This window comes from Melospiza georgiana, chromosome Z, assembly GCF_028018845.1.
Source record: "Melospiza georgiana isolate bMelGeo1 chromosome Z, bMelGeo1.pri, whole genome shotgun sequence".
In the NCBI taxonomy this organism is placed as follows: Eukaryota; Metazoa; Chordata; class Aves; order Passeriformes; family Passerellidae; genus Melospiza; species Melospiza georgiana.
The window spans coordinates 31,951,329-31,969,691 of NC_080465.1; the positions used below are offsets into that span (position 1 = coordinate 31,951,329).

The following is an 18,363-nucleotide window of genomic DNA, read 5'->3' on the forward strand; positions in this document are numbered from 1 at the left end:
CTCTACCACTCTACCATCACAGCCTTTGCTGATTAGTTGTGCCTGATGACTGGGATAATAGTGTATCACTTTTCCAGAAGACACAAGATTATGCTTATATTGAGAGTAAAAATGGATGTTTCCTCTGCTTATTTTCCTAATGTTCTTACTTTCTGTGTTAGGAAAATGGTGCTTTCCTCTCTGCCAAAGATTTGCTCTGCTAGTAAATCTGCTAGTCTCCTTTGTGATACTCAGTTCCCTACTTACTAATACTTGAAAATTGTGAGATTTATTGGAAAATGAAAGTTGGACAGTTCCTACTTTACCTAAAACAAAATGTTTCAGGAACATTATCTATTCTATGCCAGTTGCACCTGCTGAATATTTGGGAAATGTAACATGACACTGGCTACCTTGGGCTGAGAATGGGGAAGTAAAAAATACAAACTTTGAGTATCTCAAGGCTGCCTTTATTTTCATAAATATTTTCTGCTTTCCCAAAGCAGGTAAGTTTCTCTAGGTACTCCCATGCACTTATGCAAAGAAGGGTTTAAAGGCTACCAAAATGAAATCACAGAATCAACTAGGTTGGAAAAAGACCTTGGAGATCATCAGGTCCAACCTATGAAATATGTACTCTTTGTAGTTTTCTTACATGCAGCTCAATGCCACCACAAGAAGAAATGGAGAAGAGGAAAACCACAAGTTACAGCCCAGAGTTATTACTCTGGATACCAAAATATTCTGTTTTATAACATGTATCAATAAAATAATGATAATTTTAGCCTCTTTTCATCCATTTCACATGCTTCTCTAAATTAGGAGCCTGAGGTTATATCTTTATCTCAATGCACAGCAGTGAAATTCCATTCCTATTAAAACCCTCTCAGTTTGAGAAGAGTTCATTTTGTCTATACTGGTAAGCAGAAGGAAAAAGAAGTTTTTGATGTTCTGTCCTCTGATGTGAGATATAACCTTCTTTTACTTTACTGGGAGTGCCATGACTTTTGCCTTCTGCCTTTTTAAAGAACCACTCTCAAAATCTACTGTTTTGCCTCGTGTACGTGTTCTCTCCTGGAGAGTTTGTATGATACTGTAATAGGACATTGTTTTATATATCTGAAAACAAAACTTAGTGTCACACATGCCCGCCACTATGAACACCTGCCACTTAACAACAGCCCACTGTTCATTTTGAAAAAAATAAAGACATAAAAGTGTGGAAAAATATTTCCCACAACCTCCAAACTGTTTAGCAAAGAAATAGGTTTTTAGACAGGACTTGGTCCAGGCTTTAAAGGGAGAGCAGCTCTTTGAGCTGGGGATTTTGGGAGATCTCCCTTGCTGTTAAAATGCAATTGGAATGAAACTCTCCCTGTATGGGAGAGGACGTAACATCAGTATCACTGCAATTCTGGTTAATTATATAATCATACAGTTCTCACATGCAGACAAGTCTTATTCAGTAATCAAAGTACAAGTTTACATGTACAAGCTGAGAGAGTTCAAGCCTTTAATCAGATTATTGGCAGCAATTATTCAAGGCTTTCTTGTTCCTTGTCGCAGACATTTCTCCACAGAAATCCTTTCTTTCGGATTTCTGCGTCTTCTGGAGGCCAGAGGCCTCAGAAGACAACATAAACAATTATTATCAGCTGCTGGGGAATGCAACAGGGGCACCTATTTTGATTGGTGATTGGTTCATGTTCTATGTTTATAATTAAGGGCCAATCACCAGTGCAAGCTAGGGGACTGAGTCCTTGAACACAACTTTGTTATAGATTCTTTCTATCTATTCCTAGCTAGCCTAGCTGCTCTGCAAACCTCTCTCATATTCTATTAGTATAGTCTTAATGTATTATATATCAATAAATCAAGCCTCCTGATTCAAGAAACAAGATTCACCATCTCTCTCTCACCAGCTGCGACCCACTCAGGCGCAGTAATAGTTCCTTTTCAATTTTCTTAATTTATTTGCATCTCTAGCTACTGGGCTTGTTATATGTGAGGTCTAGGCATTCCGAAATAAATGTTTTTTTTCATTTGTCATGTTAATTTGAGCTTAATAGTATCTGCAAAGTAGTAGAGATATGAAAAGTGGGCTGAAATAGTTCCAGCTTCTCTGTGGATGAGGAGTTATGATATAGTTAATTACATTATGCTATAAATAGCAACAACAGTACACTGCTTCTACATTTTCTTTTTCCCTATCCTACCCTACCCTTCTTTCCCTTCCTGTCTCTCAGTCTTTTCTTCTATTTCCATTTTCACTTTTCCTACTGCTATGTTTTTTCTTATTTACCTAATCTCCCCTGTTAAATTCCCTTTTAGTTGTACTGTTCTATCTAGTATTTATAGCCAGTAGCATAAAACGTGGGTTAATAAGGCAACAGGATAAAACTGAAACAAGACAGATGGCTACTTTCACTCTATTTTAAATAACTACTTATGAAAAACTCTTCAACTTCCAAATTCTTTCTATAAGATGAAGAAGAAATAAAAAATTATGTGCATACAGTTTAAACTATGCCTAAAGGAGTTGCTTGTCAAAGGGTTTGCCATATGTTGAGTGCAGTTCAGAGGTGGTCTGGGGGCCAAATCTCACATATAACTTGCAGATAGGTGATGGGAGCATATGACAGACAACTGGGCTTCTTTAGGAATAAATGGGTGGTCTGAGCTCACTTCTTTAGACCATTTAAAGACATGAAAGGCTGTCTAAAGTTAGACGCTTAATGAAGAGAGGATGTAGCCCATCTTTCTTCCCCAAAGATTATTTAGACAATTTGTTCAGATGAGGACTTGGGCAAAAGTAAACTTGTTAGGAAGGAGATTTATGAGGGGATTTGATAAAGAGCCTGTTTTACTGGTTGTGACACTGCATGTGACTTCTCTGCAAAAGTGATTTGTTCATTACCATTTCCTTTAAAAAGGAGCTGGGTATTTAGCTTGAAGAGAAACTGAAGTTCCGGCAGAACAGTTGCTGCAGCTGGTAAATTCTTAACATGTTTCCTGCTTGCTGTGTGTTCTTTATCGCTCCTGCACTGACAGAGCCAATATGGGGATGATGGTGTTTCTAACCTTTCTAACTGTACTTAAATGACATTTCTACACTCTGAGTGCTCCCATAAAGGCTGTTCCCTGAAAGTGACTACTGATGTTGAATTATTTAGAAAGAACAATTGCAAGCATTATTCTGCTCCTTCAGTTGTGCAGCCTAAGCCTTATTAGCGGTTGTTCCATTAAAAATAATTTTGCACAGACTAAAAATTATAGCACTGTTTGCATATATTCTCAATGCTAAATCCATCCATGCAAACTGCTTCATGTTTGTGTATATGGTCTTTCCTTTTCCTGATTTAGAAAATGTCTCTCCCCAACATACACACATCCCTTTTCATGTGGAATTCTCTTGACCTCTTCCCTCTTAGCACCAATGATCAGAAATGTTGGAATGACATCATGGGTTTAGCAATGGGAATTAATTTCTTTCTGACTCAGTAGCTCAAAAGCATCCCTAATAAATAACAGCTTTTGATTACTATGTGAATGAATGCTAGTTGTGTTCATTCTGATTCTTCCTATTATGATGCTGAGCAGCAAACTCCCAATCCTTTGTTCAGTTTAAACGATCAATTCACTACTCAGAAGAATTAAATCCTTCAGGTGGATACCTCTGTGGCAGGTACACAGAATTCTGACTATTTAACATGTTATTTTTACCTGAATAAAAAGATAATTCTGCCTCTGGCTGTGTAAAACCAGTTAGTTCTAGATATCTAAAAACAACAATTCAGATTTACCAGTTTTTTTTCTGAAATTGTATCAAATGGAAACTTGCTGAGGGATTAAACAGCAATCTTGTAAGTTTAGTTGTCAGTCTTATTTGATGACTAATATCACTCACAGAGGAGAACTGGGGATGAAAGAAGATTAATGTATAGATTATAGTAATCAGTGCCCTTATTTCTGCTTAAGACTTTCAGCTGTGACAAACTGTAATAAGGATATATGCTGAATTTTACATTTGAGACTCTGGTTTGCCCCAAAGAGATCAAAAAAGCCCTTGGGAAAGATACTCAGCTACTATTAGAAAATCAACTATATCAGGATTATCATAACTTACATTTGCTATATTTGTATAATCACTTTGGTATTTTCACAGAACTCTATTTTCTTTTGGGTTTGATCCCACAAGATAATAGAGGATTTTTGCTATCAGTTTTTACAATAGTATGAAAAATCCCTGGTGGCCCAAAAAATCCACAAGGAGAAAAATAAACTTTTCAATTCCTCTAAATCTTTATTTTTAAAAGTTATTTCTGTCTTGCAGTAAGTGCAGTTGCACAAAAGATTGCTTCAGTCATAATCCCTTAGATATTTCCTGAAAGACTTGAAACACACTGATTTTGTTAAGCCTTCACTCTCAATGAATTTTTCAGTATGCCAGATAGCAACTGTCACCAAACGCATTCTACCTGCCAAATTGCTGACTAAATTATGTCAGTTTGCACTATGGGTATGATAAAGGGATATTTTCATTTAACATGGTGATGCAATTCAAATATACTTTGAAGAAGGGGCTTTTACAAATTGTTATAGCAATTTCACAATCATGGTGAAAACAAAATCACATAATGGATAAGGTTGGAAGAGACCAAAGGGGGTCATCTGGTCTGACCTCCCTGCTCTAGCAGGGTCATCCCAGAGCACATGGCACAGGATTGTGTCCAGACTCAATGAATATCCCCAGCGAGGGAGACTCCACAACCCTTCTGTTCAATCAGTGCTCGGTCACTGCGCAGTAAATAATCTCTTCCTCATGTTCAGGTGGAGCTTCCTGTGTGTCAGTTTGTGCCCATTGCTTTTTGTCCTGTCCCTTGGCACCGCTGAGCGGAGCCTGGACCCATCCACTGACACCCTCCCTTCAGATACTCACAGACACTGATGAGGTCCCCTCTCAGCCATCTCTGCTCAAGGCTGAGCAGGCCCAGCTCCCTCAGCCTTTCCTCCCAGTGCTGTCCCCCCATCATCTTTGTCACCTCCACTGGACCAGCTCCAGCAGCTCTGTGTCTCTCTGGTCCTGAGGAGCCAGAACTGGACACAGCACTCCAGTTGTGTCACCAGGGCTGAGTAGAGGGGCAGGATCACCTCCCTCACCCTGCTGGCACTGCTCTTCCCAATGCACCCCAGGACAGCATTGCCCTTCCTGGCCACCAGGACACACTGCTGGCTCATGGACAGCTTGCGGTCCACCAAAAACTAATAACTAATAAAGAGGTCAACAAAACAATCCAAAGCACTCAAGATGTTGCTTACTTCAGCAATTACTTTTTATCCTAAATGATCCTAAAGAAAAAGGTTGTGCCAACATTCTTATCCTGTGTGGTGTTTTTAACCTTCAGTTGAGTGTTTACAATAAGACTTTATTGACTTCCTATGCTAATGGACTATCTTTTAATTTGCTAACACCAAGAAATGACTAGACTTCATCAAATAAACTTCCTAAACATGTGGGGGGGGGGGGGGTCGGTGCTTTTTTTTTTTAGTTTTTGTTGTTGTTGTTGTTGTTTTTTAGGGGGGGGGAATACTAACACATTCAATATTTACTACCTGGGTTCACAGTGGAAAAAAGTTCATTATAACAAATACAATTTATATAGCTTATTTTTGACCTGTCATTTCATAGGGATAAAATCAGCTCATTGACTGCCAAACATGAAACCATCATAGCAACAAGGGCATTGGTACCTTAAGAAAGAAAAAATTGAAATTATGATTTGACATAATCTGAAAATATCTCCTGAGAAACTGATAGTCCGAAATACAGTGTAGTAAGTTTGTAGATGACTAGATTTCTGTTGCCTTTGGCACTACAGAACTGAGAGGAAAATGTGTCATCCATCTCTGAAAAAAACCAAAAAAACCAGACCTAGTATTTAAACAGTTAGCAATTTAAGAAGAAGTAAATTTGGAATTTCAGTTTATGGAAACACTGGCCTGAAAAAAGTGAACTAAGTTACAACTTCAGAAATTCCCCTTGCCCCCCAACTCCACATTCTGCTTTTCATCACCTGGCAAATATCTTTCAGCTAATACACATTTTCCTGTTTGAATGAACACCAAATCACAGGAAAATGATGATCTATAACCCAAACAAACAAACAAACAGTTGTGACATCATTTTATACATACACACATATAAATATATATTACTACAAATTCAACAATCCTATGTATGGAAAGCTGTGCAATGTTGAGCTTTAGGTTATGATGTTTCACTGCAGGGTTCTCCTTGTGTCTGGGGAAAACATACATGCTGTATCATTGCTACCTGACTTCACAGCTGTCCAGGCAAGCAAGTTCTCCTTTTGCATGCATTAAGATTTTACACATTGCCAGGCATTTAGCAGCAGAAATTTTAAGATAAATTTTGTAAATATTTTCTTACGTGGAAGCTGAGAAACCCTTTTCCATAGAGAAAGTAAGAAGCATTTCTGCTTCTGGTTATTTTTACCACTTTAAGAGAGAAAGTGAAATACTGACAGGAACTGTTTCCAAGTACAAAGTTCAAAGAAGGGAGTCACCGTGAAAAAGTCCTTGGATATTTCCCATTTAGTCATTGTTACTCCTCCACCCACATAACCAACATGGTTTGTTGGTGAAATAAAATTTAGATTTTATTTCACCAACAAATTGAAGCGAAATAAATAAACTTGCACACTCTTAGCCTAACAAAGAATTTAATATTTCATAGAAGAAAAGTGAAGCAGGTTGACCAGAGAGGTTGTAGAACCTGGAGATATGGAAATATTTAAGAACTGTCTGGACACAATCCAATGCCTTGTGCTCTGGGATGCCCCTGCTTGAGCAGGGAGGTTGGACCAGATGTCACCCTGTGGCCTTTACCAACATTTGCGACTCTGTGAAAAGGCAAAAGGTACATGAATCTATAAAGCTTATCTTTGAGAGACTATATTTCTACAAGTCCATTTTCTATTTCATAAAACCATTTACAGCTTAAGAGAGAAAGTTCAAGAGTCTACAGGCACATATGTTGAAAAGCCCAACATTATCTCAGACTCACTAGCCATAGGTAATATATTCAAGATTTTGGTGATTTATCCAAACAAGTGATACAGCTGTGAGATCTGTACGTGCACATAATCTAGAATTCAGGTCTCCTTGTGCACTATAGGAATCTGACTTCATCCCAATTAAAAGGTACTTTTTTTTGTACTAGTCATGTACAAAAGCTCTTTTATGAATTCAGGCTTTAGTAAAGTGGCAGCAGTTCGTGAGCAAAGTTTGGATTGATCTTGGTTATGCAGTATTATTATAGTCAATAATACTGGCTTTTTATCATAATGGCAATAATATTCCTCCTAAATGATCATAAATATTGTGTGATGTATTCCTGCAGTCCCATGCCTGGGGTTAGTGCTTATTTCCGTGAGAAGTCCACAGCAAGTTAGTGGGGCTGTGCAATGATCTAGGTACTGAAAGTCATCATGTTAGTATGAAGAAGAAAATGATCCTTTCTTTGCTAACAAACTCAGTGACAGTTAGTCACTTTACTAGAAAAGAGTTTCTGCAGTAAAAAACCTTGCTCTGAGGTATGCATGGATACCTTAATTCTCATTTGGCTGAGACTGTACATGTACTTACAGGATATACTGATTTGAAAGGTGAAAATCAGAGCAAAAAGATTACCTACTACAGCCAAGCCAGTAAAAAGTGAGAACGCTTTGTTATTTTAGTTCTGTCTAGCTGAAGAAAGTCTAATACATTGAACAAACCTATTGGTGAAAGAAATTGTGTTCTTTACAGATTTCTTCAAAATCTTTTGGCTCTTATTGTTTTGGCTGCTCTTTTCTCCCAATAGTATAATTCACACCAAATGAAGACAAGTTTTCTTTTTGTGAATGAAGAACTCAAATTAAGTTTGGAAAGCAAAAGCACTAACAAGAATGTGAGTCTAGCCTATTTTCTTTTTTTCAATAAATGGAGCAGGTTTCTTAATAGCCAGTTGATTTCAGGTGAAGGACATCTGATTTTTAGACATGCAGATCTATTCGCCATTAATTTTTCCTGGCCACATTTTCAAATTCATCTTCAATTTTAGGCCACAGAGAGATGAATTGTAGTCATGAGTGTAAAAGAAACAAAATTTGAACTTTTCTCTGCATTTCAATGTTTCTTTTCTCTAAAAGTTGTTTGAATTTGAATACCAATAAACAGTGATTATATGGAAAAGCTCAGCAGAAATGTTCAGTCTAAAATGATACCATTATCTACAGCAAAACTAACAGGTTAAAGAGAAAAAAAAATTCTGACATAATCTAAACATAATCTAACATTCTAACATAATCACATTCCAGTGTTTTCAGGAGGTATCCCAGTCAGAAGTATGGTAAAACCTAGCACTTAGGTCATGTGTGCAACTCCGGAACATATAGTCAAAATTTTATCCATAGTTCTTTGATGACTTTATCACAGAGACACGTTTTCAGCATTTTAGTCCCATTACCTTTGACAGTCTTCTGTTCAAACACCAAGTTCTGAATGCATGGAGATCACCGAATAATAGAACAGTTGCAAGAAGGTTTTCCAGATACACAGTTTCAATGCATGGAGTAAAAAGAAGATTCAGACACTGAAACAAATTCTCCTGAATATGCTGGATTTTAGCCAGAGGCAGAGAAGGAATTCTGAATTCTTATAAACATATTTCATGTCCCTCTGGTTCTGTCTGTTCTGCTATGCTTAGTATTTTTTCTTTCTTTTGCAACTGGAAACAATTACCAACACCTTTTTTTTAGCATTTTCCACAGATTTAGGAGCAGTAGCTTGCTAACGACAGGACATTTACTCAATTGCTCACAAGGCCTAATATAGCATCTCATGCAGTGTTAGCAAAGTATGCCTAATTATCATGATTTACAGGTAGTGCTGAGAGACATTGCATTTGGAACCCTACCTGTGTAGGATCATCCTTAGCCTGGGCTGATTCAGCTGCCTGTGCCTCTGCTGTAACTGGCACCAGAGTTCCCTTCAGTGTATTTGCACAGCACCAACAGGGCTGAGCCACAGACACAGGAGAGAGCCTTAGCACAGGAATACAGTGTACCAACATTTCTCTCCAACATGATGATATGATATAGCAATAGAAATACACTGTGACCCTGTTTCTGTGCAGCTATAAAGGAATGTGTCTGGAGGAAAAAATCCATGTCCAGCAGAGGATATGTCTCATGGTTTAGAACTTCTGTTTAGCTAGGAAATAAAGAAATACTTTCTAGTCCTGGTAATAACTGATAAAGATTCACACTTTGAACATATTTCTGAAATAAGCACCATAGAACTTGCATGTAATTGCAAAAACATTTTTATGTTTTGAAATAGTAAGAGAATTTACTGGTATCTGAGCAATCCACTTCTGAATACTCTTAGAAACTGAATTTTCTTCTTCTCTGCCATATATGTAAGCATAGCTTTACATATGTGTCTACCTCAAGAGCAGGATTTTATCAGTTAAATGGTGCCAACACCCACTGAAAGTGTACTGCATGTCATGATTAAGTTCTCTGACATAAATCTTGAGTACATATTTCTCTAAAGATTAGATACTGTTTAAAAAGAAAAACATAAAACGGCACTGAGAGACTAAAACCAAATGATTCAGAGGGGGGGCAGAATCAGAGGGGGCAGAATCCCAAGCATGGGAGAAAACATTTCTCTACATGGAAGATCTTGCACTGTTATTTGATTGCCCTGAAAGACAGTCTTGCTCTGCTAGATAGTAAATTGGGTTTTATATTCCATTTTCAGAGAAACCTGAATCATGCACTCATGATAATTCTTCATACTTCAATTCAGTGCCTTTAAGAGAAAACACAGCTTTGAGAAGGAGAAAGCCACAAAAACCAGACAAAGTCTGCAGGGTACCTGCTACAGGCCAATACCTGCTTTTGGCTGTTTGGTTGCTGGGTTTGCATCATAATACATTTAGTAGAATTTAAAGATCAAAACACATATTCTAAATTCCATTTTCCGGATTACTTCAGATATGAAGCAGAATTCTTATACTCCAAATAATGCAAATTATTGTGAATTAATGACTGTATAATTAGTGAACATGTAAAACCTTTATAAATGCAATCTCACTTTAAATCTGATGTTTTTTTAAAAAGGTGAGTTCAAATCATCCTTTTATCTAAAATGATATTTCTACAGTCATTACACTGTTATTTTAAAGAGCATGAAACTAGAAGACTAGTCAATAAAGCATTTAGACAACATTAACATTTTACTTATCTCTTCCCCTTCTCTGAACCAGTTTGCATCTATGTATGCTAAGCAATGAAACTAGCAGGAAATGAAGGACTGGTTTAGAATTTATCTGTTACTCTTATTCCACAGGAATTTCTAGTGATTCAATCACCTCGGGTGCATGCCCTGAGCTGGGAAACAGAACCAATGTCATCTAGTTTTTGACAGCTAGGAGAGCTCAACACTGCTCAGTTTTCCAGCAAACATATTTCAAAACATAACTAATTAACTGCCAGAACTTTGTATGCTCTCCGTTTGGCAGTGCTGGAATTTTAACTTATGCAGATGCTTCTCTCTTTTTTACCTTCAGAAAGTTTTTACAACCTTTTTTGTCTTACATACAATTTTCTTCGTGGACCTATCTTAGATTGTGTGATATTCTTCAGGAAAACAGGAAATAATGGCAACACTCAGATGAGAAGTCCTGCCTGCAAGTGGTTAGCATGCTCTAGAACCTCACAGTTACAAGAAAAACCGAAAAAAATACAGCTTACTCCAGAACTGTTCATAAAGTTCATTAAGCACAAGTGCAGGGATATGCAGGTGGCTCAAATGATGGAGTCATGAGTGAGGAATCCAGAAATACTGAATCTAATTGTAATGTTAGTCGTACCAAAAGCTGAAGAAAGAGATTCAGGGAGGAAACGGTTTCCCATCTTTCAGAAAAGCACACCTGTTTTTTTTAAAATAATAATGCCAACAGTAAAAAGATGTTAGTCTTGCTTAACAGAAGAGATCAGGATGATAGATTTGTCAACTTGTAGACAAAAGTTGTCTAAATGATTGTGGCTCATGTGAGTTGCTGTATGAAGAGCTCTCTGATTTCTACAGCAAAACTGACTGCCTAGTTCTGCTCAGTTATCTACATTGCTTGTGGAGTAAAACAAAAAGCAAATTAAAAAGAAAACTGTGAGAGGGTAGGCTGGCACAAGCAATCAGTTCTTAGCTACCAGAGATTCATTATCACCTGAAAGCAGTCATCAGAAGTCTCAGTAATCCCTATCAAATAAGGTGTGTTCTCTTAAAAGCATTATGGACCATTTTAAAAGGCTTTGTGCCCTGCTTTGTTTTCAGCAAACAAAAAAATGCAGGCTTAGTGCTGACATTCTGATATGACATACAGTATGCAATAATATAAATCTGCAATTACTAGACAGAAAGGAGAAAATGTCCTTGGATTTTCCTTGTCCTTGGAAATGTCCAGACAAATATAAGAAACTAATACTATTAATCCCCTCTAAAGTGTATCCTTAATGAGCATGCTCAATATTATTTTAATATATATCATTTTATTGTATTCATAAGCTGATCAAATCAGCAGAAGGGGAAAACTATATGGTTCTGGTTTTTAATATATCTTGCTTGTTTGTGGTGAGAGAGAAACACAGTAAAGAAAATTGCTTATTTTAATTAAGAGAAGAAATAGAAGTCTTTGTAGTTTGTTACATTTATAGGGAAAAAAAATCTCACCAAATTAACACATTACTTTCTGTCTTGAAACAGCATGCCTAGTTTTACTTCCTGCATAAGTCATATTCTGGAGAGAGACTTTTGAAGCAAAAGGTTTCACTACTCATTGCTACTCAGAAGACTCTAAGCAGCAGCTCTTACTTCATTTGCAGATTTCTAGAAATTGTTTCTGAATTTTATTTTTTTTAAGTCTGAAAAAAGTAGATCTTCCTAAGTGCAATTTTATAACTTCCCTTCAAACATTGGTTCATGCTTACCAGATATGTAAAACCAAAGGAAACTAAAAATGACATTACTAATGTGGGCCTAAAATATTATCTGTGTGTATGCTGGACTCTGTACTCTGAACTTCCGCAGTTAGTAGCTCAGATCAGCACTGGTTCAAGGATGGTAAGACAAAAAAAATTACTTGGATTATCTGATCTCACTGCTCTGGTGAAGATAACTAGAACTTTCGTATGCTGCAGTGACTGAGCACTCTGTACTGCCATCCTTATGCAAAAGTTTTCACAAAGTGAAGATGTAAGAAAAATCTTAAATATTCTGCATTGGCAAAATGATCCAGCTGCAATTACTGATGGTTTCATCAAAATTCATCCAGTGGAGCTGTGCACCTCTGGCTCTCCTGGTAGCATAAACTTGTTCTGGCTTAGGCATGACATACAATTAGACTTCTCCCTACACCAACAAGAATGTAAGTTGTAAAGTAAAAACTCATCAGCATAAAACTAATTCCTATGAATTGTCTGAAAGAGACTCAACCAGAAAAACATGTTTATACCAGATCATCACTCTGCCACAGCGTTTTTGATCTAGAACTATGAGTCTTAAAACTGACTTCAGTATATTGTTAATATGTCTTCAATCACACTTATATAAAAGTAAATAATAGTAGTTTTCCCATCTCAGATATTTTGTGAATAAATACATTGGTATGGAATGTCATAAATGTCCTCTATATAAACATCATCATCAATCCCATTGAACAGTGATTATACAAAGAAGAAAAATGTGTTTGACTACCCCTAAAGCTCCAGATTTTCTGCAGTTACCTCACTACTTTGTATCCTTTAAGCAGCATTACATGGAATTCGGTACGGAATTTTGTCTGGGGAAGGGATAATGTTCTTTACAGTAGTTACATTTGTGCTGGAAACAAGTGTTGATAACTCAGGGATGTTTTTGTTACCGTGGAGCAGCGTTTAGACAGCAACAAGACCTTTATTGCTCCTCAAGGGACCCCACCAACAGGGTGCACAAGAAGCTAGGAGGGGGACACAGTTGGGACCACTGACCCAAGGGAATTAAAAATATACCATGGTGTCACACTTGGCTTATAAAGCTGGGGGAAGAAGGGGGAAGGACCTGGGATATTGGGTGTGATGGTGTTTGTCTTCCCAAGTCAATGTTACACCTGACTAAGCCCTGCTTTTCTGGGATGGTTTAACACTTGTCTGCCTATGGGAAATGAGTGCATTTCTTGTCTTGCTTTGCCTGCATGCATGGCTTTTGCTTTACCTATTAAACTGTCCTTATCTCACCTCAAAGTGTTCTTACTTTTACTTTTCTGATTCTGTCCCCCCTCCTACCCCAAGGGACAGTGAGTGAGTTGCACTTGGTTGCCAGCTGGACATAAACCATGATGACGGCAATCTACTAAAATGATAATTGTAGAAAATTAGATTGTAACAAGTGTTGTATTCTTGTTGTATTCATATTTCTCAGGTCCCATACTGTACCAAGCTGTTCTTCTCTGCAGCACAGTCCTTCATGTGTCTTCTCAACAGCTCATCCTGGGCTCTTGACCCACCCCTATTTATTCCAGTTACCTTCACAAGCTACAGCTGCTGCCCAGCTAAGGACTTTGCAGCTGTAGCTCGTATGGAATAACTCGGACACACAGATCTTATAATATATAGATCTTAACAGGGATTCTCTCCATAACAATACATATATTCAGGCCCCCACAAACAAGCAATCTAGTACCACAACTAGCAGCAACTCCTGCCCTATCTGTCTCATATTTGTACACCTGCACGTAGCTGGCAGACCTCAAAGCACTCTGAGGAGACCCTGGGAGTGTGAGAAGAAAAACATGGTAAATGAGATACATAACTTGTCATTTACTGAGAGTTTACTTATATCATATAGCACCATTAGAGAGTATATGCAGGAGTGGAAAAAAAAGTTTGGGTACTTGTTTGGTTCAGCACAAAGAAGAAAGAAGAAACTTTCTCTTGCTTTAGGATGCTTTTTCGAAAGTAGAGTAGTCAGGGGTTCTGCTCACTCTTGGAACAGGGCCTGGGACTCGGTATTCCCTGTTCGTCATATATAACCAGCGTCACCACTATCTGCAGTTCTTAAAACTTCCTCTGCAAGAGTTCTGTAAGACAGTTTAATCCTGCCCACTGAAGTGAAATATAATATGAAGCAGTTCACTTTAAAAATCTGAAAGGAAATTTTGAGAAGACCTGATAGTATTAGATTATTCTCATCTTCCATTTTTTTATTTGAAACTAGTTAAAGCTGCAGATTCTGAATACATTAAACAAAATGCCAACCACTCTAAAGATTCAGAGCTGAGCCAGATGGCACATCTGACTGCAGTGTATATGAGCCACTGTACTCCTACTGCTGTGAAAAGCACAAACTGAAGCATCAGTGGATGAAGCTAGTTTACCAGGAATCTCTCTTGCGGCTCTGACCTAGGGCAGCCACAACCTCTAAGTGGTGTGGCTATTGCACATAGGTTTGAGTAAACATGTGACAAAGATGCTTTACAAATTTACAAATATCATTGAAGATAAAAACCGGAGTGAAGTAAGGACCTTAAACAAAATGGAAGAAAAATAGAAGCAGAACATTGAAATGCTATGTTATTTCTTCTTTTAACACACGCCAGCACACAATAGTTCCTTCTGCACTTGGAATTCAATGTGCATGAGTCAGCCTGTCCGATATCAGCAATTACAGCTATAAATGCAGAGCTATTATGCACTCATGTTGTGTAGCTTGGGAGTAGTCTATTCTACCAGGAACAAAAAGGTCTTGAGCAGCTTACGGTTCTTAACCATTCTCAAGCAGCAAGCAGGCAGTCAACTGTGCAGTCTTGCTTCACACAGCAGCAATTCAGCTCCAGCACTCTGCTCCCTGAGAAGGGCTCAGAGCCCTGTAGGAGTGACATTTTCTTGCATGCAGCAGTGTTGCAGATGAAGCCCCAGTAACCTCCCATTTTCATCAGCAGGAAATCTTTGCACATTTTTTCTCACAGCTTCCTTTCCACAGTCATTCATTTACACTGATTTATATCCTTCCTCACTGTCCTCCTCCTCAATTCTTCCCCCTCAATTTTTTCCTGAGGCCTGAAAAACTTAATATGGAAAGTACATGTTGGGGGAATTAATAATCTGGAATTTTTGCCTTCTCAGCATGCATAGGAATGACCAGGTGGATGATGCCAGTGGTCCTCATCAGGGTGCATGTCTGCTAGTGGCTGGCCCAGAAAGCAGTTTTATATGAGAAACAGAATTCGGAGCTCAAATGTGACAAATGAGGAGAAATAAAATGAGAGGCAAGGAAGGTGATCTGCTCCTCTGATCCTGACCTCTGGTCCAGGCCGAAAGGCTCAGCCCTGAACAGGGGTTGAGAACAGGGGCTAAGACATGCTGAGAAAGCTGGAGCAGCTCAGCCTGCAGAAGAGAAGGTTGCATGAAGATCCCATAGCAACCTTCCAGTATTTGAAGGGGGCCTACAGGGAAGCTGAACTCTTGGTCATCATCAAGAGAGAGCTAAGACGAAGACTAATGGGTACAAATTGAAAGAGAGGAAATTTAGTCGGGGAGAAATTTCTTAATGTGAGCAGTGGAGCCAGAGCCCCCGGTCACAAAGGCGCCAACAGGTGCCGTCACTCTCGGCGCAGCACCGCGGCCTCGCACGGCCTCAGAGCGGCGCGCAGCCCTCACAGCGCCTCCAGACGCGTCTCCCGCGGACCTGGGACCACCGAGGCCAGCTGCTCACCCGGGCCGTGCCGCACAGAGCTCCCAGAGCGCCCTCATCCGCAGGGCGAGGGGAAGCGGCCGGGGCCCGGGCGGGGAGGCCTGGCCGGACGCCCACCGAGCGCTCCCGCCGCCGGGCCCCGGCACGGGCGGGAGGGAGGAGCTGCTGGCGGGAGGAGCCGTGCCGCGGCACCGCCTCCCGCCGTCATCTGCGCTGGAGGTGAGCGAGCGCGGCAGTGCCGGCCGGCAGCGCCGGGGGCGGCAGTTCGGTCCCCCCTCCGGCCTCGGGGCGCTCGGCGGGGCGCCGGCGGCGAGGGGCCGCCCCGCAGGAGCGGTGCCGGTACCGGTCCCGGTCCGGCCGCGCGCAGCGCGGAGCTTGCCCTGCCCTGCCCTGCCCCGCCGTGTGTCCCCGACTGCGGGCGGGCGGGCGCGGCGTGCCCGGGGACTGCGGTGTGGGGTCTCCGGGTTAGTCTGATTATGTTTTTATTGCTGTCCAGTTCGGCCTCAGGGAGAAGGGCTGGGGGGGAAGGCGTGCGGCGCGGGGCGGAGGCTGGCGGTGCCCCCGAGCCGGGCTGGGGCAAGTGCTGAGGCGCGCCGGGGGCGGCGGGTCCCTGTCCCCGCCGGGAGCCGCGCCGGCGCCCGGGGCCTGAGGGACTGGCGGAAAGCGTGTCTCGTTCCTGTGCTGTGTACTTATGTGTGTGTCTGTCGGTCTGTCTGTTTCGTTTCGGGAGGGGGGAGATTGTCTGAACTTCCACGGACTTTTAAGTCTCTTAATTGTGGGGTTGCAGCACTTTAAGGAAAAGGAGCACCCAGCAGCATGGGGGGGAACGGTGGGAGGTGGGTTCCTGCGTGACTGAGGCGCTGGCCATTTAGGGACTGGACTCTGCTGCAGCTGAACGGGCTTTTCCAGGTGCGCGCAGCGATCCCCGTGGAGGTCCGGCTGGCGCTGCAGGGAGAGCGGGGCTGGACTGGGACTCTCTGCCCAAGAGGCTGGTTTTGCCGAATAGAGCCCGATAGCAGGAAAGTCCTTAAATAGTAAACTTACGTGTTAGTACCATAAAGTGTCTTCTGTAAAGTAGCAATCTCTCCAATACCCTGCTTAGGTGATCAGAGGTTTTAGGGTTATCCTCTGCCTCTCTCTTTTCTCTTTAGTGCTGCCTCTTAAAAGCTAAGCTATGGTACATACTATTGCTTTAGGGAAACTTGGTGTTGGTGTTGTTATCTCTCCCTAAGGAAATGTAAATAGACTTGCTTCATATTACTTCTGAAAGGATATTGCTTAAGGTGAAGAAACAGAGAGTTTGTTCCTTTTATTTTGTTAGAGAGTCCTGTATTTATGTAGATGATTTGACACTAACATTTGGATAATGTAAGGTGAAGAGGGCTTAGGTCAATGTTAAAACCACAGAAATTCTTCTTAAAATGAACCTAAGGAGCACTGACAGTTCTGAAATTTATGAATGTGTATTGTAGCACCCACTGGACTTTTTTATGTAGCAATGTAAATTTATAGGATGTTTATCTCATGGTTTATTAGTGTGGAGATGATCATAATGAAGTTCATTAAATTGTGTCTCAAAATTCTTCCATCTTCAAAGTGGAGAATACATGTTCTGATGAATGCCTAATGTAGTTGTTACTCTGACTCTTCCAAAACCTATAATAGTACTTAATTTGTCACCTCTTTCTCCACCCAAATATTTTTTCCTATCCATAATCTATTGGGTTTTTTGCTTACAGCCATTTCAAAACTGATTCAGAAAAACCAAAATTTAACACAAGTATTCAAATCTCTTTTGCTTTTAAAGATCAGTGTCTAATACGTAATTTATTGGGAGAAAATAAAACAGGACTGTAAATATGTTCCTCTTAATTATTTTTATTTTACTGCATTACATTCTTTCCTTGATTCTTCCCTTCCTGCAATTAGATAAAACAGAAAATAATTCTAAGTCTGGGAATCGATCCTTAAGCCATTCAAAGCAGCTGGAAGTTTCTTTCTCCAAATTCATTGGGCAGTAGTTAAAGGGTGTCTTCAGATATATGTTTGGATATTCTTGATATTGGAAGAATTGAAACCTGTGCCTAAGAATAAGCATTTGGTCACATGTTTTACTGTAATAGGGTGTGTTTGTGGAATGGTGTTGATTTCTCTCTTTCTTGTCTAGCTTGTAGGGAGCTAAAGGGTTTTTTTCTTTTACTTTTGACACCAGTAGAATGGGCTAGAAACTATAAAAACTGCTTTCTCTCGAGTCATGTAATGTGCTCCATGTGCTGTTGAAAATGTGCTAACTGATTCTTCCAGTCCTGAACATACTGTACCTAATCAGTGTGTTTATATTCTGTGTAACCAAGGCACGTTAGGTGTGTTGGCATTCTTGGCTACTTTAGAGTAGAAAGTGGCAACAACCTTTCCTTGGGCAGCTGGTTACAGGGCACTGCCTCCCCCTTTCCCCCCAGCTCACATTTGGTTTTAGGGGTAGATAAGGGCTGGCACAGCTTCTATGCCCTTTTCAGCACCCTGCACAATACAGTGCTGTGCTAGCAATTGCTGAGAGCCTGCCTAAAGGTTTGTCTTACACAGTGA

At 40.1% G+C, this 18,363-nt stretch overlaps 1 protein-coding gene across 2 annotated transcripts in view; it reads left to right on the forward strand.

Annotated features, from left to right (window-relative positions):
• Positions 1–15,956: 15,956 nt before the first annotated feature.
• PIP5K1B (phosphatidylinositol-4-phosphate 5-kinase type 1 beta) overlaps positions 15,957–18,363 on the forward strand; it is a 98,846-nt gene continuing 96,439 nt past the window's right edge. The window contains exon 1 of one of the 2 annotated variants that reach the window (XM_058044372.1): positions 15,957–15,996. The gene's annotated coding sequence lies outside the window, so the exon portion shown is untranslated. Of the gene's footprint in view, positions 15,997–16,160; positions 16,242–18,363 lie in introns of those variants that run through there. The other variant, XM_058044371.1, reaches the window with a different exon arrangement.